The sequence below is a fragment of the Oryzias latipes genome, chromosome 3 (genome assembly GCF_053564925.1).
Source record: "Oryzias latipes strain Hd-rR chromosome 3, Olatipes_Hd-rR_3.1".
Lineage (NCBI taxonomy): Eukaryota > Metazoa > Chordata > Actinopteri > Beloniformes > Adrianichthyidae > Oryzias > Oryzias latipes.
In genome coordinates, this window is record NC_136239.1 from 42,239,569 (window position 1) to 42,243,485 (window position 3,917).

Genomic DNA, 3,917 nt, shown 5'->3' on the forward strand with positions numbered 1-3,917 from the left:
TTCATTCTTATTCATCTGTTATGTTTTTTAAGACTGACTGCTGTTTTTATTTTTACTCTGAATTTGCCTAATTTGTAACTTTCTTCTGTCTTCCTTTAATTGTGAACCTCTTTGGGACCCTGAAGGTGTTGTAAAGTGGTTCAAGACCTGTCAATCACTCCAGACGTCTCGCCCTGAAACCAAACCAAACAACCTGACACACCTGAGCTCCTGCAGGCTTCCTCTACGGGCTCACGGGCCCTCCGCTCACTGACGGTAAACCCAAAAGACAGGGAACACTGCCCCCTACTGGATGGGAGGAAATAGAAGCGGGTGGAGAACCAAGCTAACAGAACCGGTTCCTCATTGCAAATCCAACCACGTAAGAATGCGCTGCAGTTTCGTAGGACTGTCACGTCCTTCTTCATGGGTTTGGTGTCATGAGCAGTTCTGGTGTCAGACCGGCATGGTGGTCCACCTGCTGAGGAGATGGCGCTCTGATGTTCCAGGATGTTCCTGTTGGATCTTAAACATTTATCAAACATTTATTCTCCGTTTCATGACTGCGTGTTGGCGCCTGCTCCGCTCCAGAAGATGGTTGACCTCCAGTCCCCGGTGGTGTCTCTGCTGGGACGGGCCGGACCGGCAGACGGGAGGAGGCCAGAGGTGCTCGGCTGTAAAGAGACCCCCCCAGGCCTTTTGAATTGGGCGGGGGAGAGCGGAGAGAAAAATCAATAGGTAAGAAGCCGTGGTCCTGTGACGGCATGGCTAATCAGGCTTCTGCATGAATGTTTCAGGCGCCGGGAGAACACGCCGTCCTCCTGAAGCTGCCGCGCTCTGGCTCGCCTCACGGAGAGCCGCCGCCGCCCAACGGGGCGGGAAGAATGCGAGTGCGATAAGACTCAGAACTGGAGATAGCTGGTCTGCTCTGGAATGCGTGTTTGTCCGGAGAGCGAGGCGGCAGGCTCGGCTGAGGAGGAGGAGGAGTCCTCCCTGACACTCCATCTTCATCTCTGGACTCTGGCAGCATTCCTGTTTATGTCACGTTCTCCGCATCGCGTTCCTCTGACATTATAAATCAGACGGCGACAGGCAGGCAGCTCCCCTCAGAGGCTGGTACAGGACGCCACCCTGACCACCCCCCCTCGCCGAGCACCAGATGTGCCGGCTCGGTCTTTGGCCTTATCTGCAAAAGCTCCAAGCAACTGACGACACTGACTTTCCATCATGTTTTAGAGCCGTTCATCATCTGGGGGGGGTCGATAACTGCAAAACCACCAAGAGACCAAAGACGGCGTCTGTGCTGGAGGAGAACCGGATCCACAGAACCAGAACTCCTGTTGCTGTGAACAGAGAACTTTCATCAGCTGTGGACTTCCAGAACCCGGGTTCTTAACCTGCAGATCGGCTAAAGAACCCTCAGAAAAGCTCAGAGGTGAAACATAAAACAACCAGAAGAGGCCTTTGTCTCCATAGCAACCGTTGCCGTTTTGCTTGAAGAACAGGCCTTTTTAGGAGAATCTGCTGATGTAACTGTGGTGGCCACGCCCACATTCCTTATATGTTCCTATTTTTTAGCATAAGCCAACGATTCCTGAATGAAATTTTCACAGTATTCTGGTCAGAAAACATGCGAGCAACAGGGAAAGAGCGCTTTGCGAGCTCGCCACGCCAACGGCGTTCAGTTCTACAACCTTTAAAACCACGTTTTCTTCCCATCAATGCTGGGGCAGTCAGGGGCGGACAGCTGCAAAGCCCTAAGTGACTACTTCTTATAAAGTCTTGAAAATTCAAGATGGCGGCCTCCTCCAGAGGTCAAAGGTCAAGAAAACCTTGGTTGTGGCTGAAGACTAAACCTGGAGGCATGTGTAGGACATTTCATGACCATTACTGATGTTTTTTCTGTACTGTGTGAAAATGGAAGAATTGTCAAGCTGTAGGTTGGAGTGCCATCCCATAATAACCTCCTAACTTCCTCTGGACGTTTCCATCACGTGTTTTGGTTCTGTTAGTGGATTGGGACGTACTTGGAGCTCCATGAAGACTTTGGCCTCATTATTCTTTGGACGGTTTCTCTCTCTGCGATGTCATATGAAAACCGTCTGGTCCTTCGGTCCGGGGGAGTGTGTGTGTGTGTGGGGGGGGGGGGGGGGGGGACCACTCCCCCCCCGACTGGACTCTCACTTGCTCTGCAGCCGCTGATCCATGGACAGAATTGCTGTTTCCTCGTGGAACCGTCGTCACTTTTCTCACACCCTCCTGGGTTCCTGGCTCTGCCCCCCTTCCTTCAGCGCTGCCCCGCACCAGGCCCTGCTGCTTCAGGGGTGCAGCTCAAACCCACTGGGAGCAGGACAGCTTCCACCCGCTCCACCACAGCAGAGGGGCGGGGTGGGGATGACGCTAATTGGCAACTGTCGGACAGAAATCTTTGGCTTCTCCAATCCTCTCATTCCAGCTCACTGGAGAACAGAAGGGGGGCACCCCCACCCCCACCATGAAGGAAGTGTGTGAAGGGGGGTGGGGTGGGGGGCTGCTGATTAGTGGCTGCGCTTCCAGGCGGGTGTCATGTACTGTACATCAGAGGAGATCAGCAAACCAGCCTGAAAGTCAGATGACACTGAGCACATGCATGCCCCCCCCCCCCATTAATCTGCTGCCCCTCTGCCCCCCCACAGAACAACAGAGAGGATCTGATGAAGACGTTCTGCTGTCTTCCATGATGGGAACTTCATAACCTGCCGTCTGAACGGAGCAGACCCCCCCCACCACCAAAAAGAAAGGAGGTGAGAGGAGCATGTGAGGCTTCGATGGACCCCCCCAGGCCCTCACATGTGAGTCGTTGTCCTCCTGGGGTTCTGCTGAGCTCCAACTAACACTCATCAACCAAACCAGACCGGTTCTGGTCCGACCTTAAAGGGTCAAGGTGCAGCCTCCCCCCACACACGCACCCTCCGTCACAGGAAGGGCCCCCCTCTCGGGGTCAGAGCTACAACTGATCTGAGACGGTCCGGGGCTGCAGGTTGTGTTTGTGCAGCAGCAAACACCAACACATCTGGCAGAGCTTGGAGGGGCAGCAGGGAAGCAGGGGCTTCTGGGTAAAAGTCTGCAGACGACTCCTGAAAGCAACAACATGTAAAGAGCTTCTGACCTCCTGTTGAACTCTCCTGTGCTGAAGAAAACCCGCATTCTTGAGAAACTTTGAGCTTAAAAACCCGTCAATGTCTTCAGTCATGACTGCTGCTGAGGAAACGTCTTCAGGTGTTTGGAACGTTTGTGTTTCTGATGTTTTTAATGAGCTCCTGCAGCTTTTTTCTGACCATGAAGGACATTTATGAAGAAGATCAAAACTACATTTCTGAGTATTTCTGTACTCAAACCGCTGTGAATCAGGAGGAGAAACAAAAATGTTGTTGGATGCATGGATGCATGGATGGATGGATGGATGGATGGATGGATGGATGGATGGATGGATGGGTGGATGGATGGATGGGTGGATGGATGGATGAATGGGTGGATGGATGGATGGATGGATGGATGGATGGATGGATGGATGGGTGGATGGATGGATGGATGGATGGATGGATGGATGGATGGATGGATGGGTGGATGGATGGATGGATGGATGGATGGGTGGATGGATGGATGGATGGATGGATGGATGGATGGATGGGTGGATGGATGGATGGATGGATGGATGGATGGATGGATGGGTGGATGGATGGATGGATGGATGGATGGATGGATGGATGGGTGGATGGATGGATGGATGGATGGATGGGTGGATGGATGGATGGGTGGATGGATGGATGGATGGATGGGTGGATGGATGGATGGATGGATGGATGGATGGATGGGTGGATGGATGGATGGATGGGTGGATGGATGGATGGATGGATGGATGGGTGGATGGATGGTTGGATGGGTGGATGGATGGATGG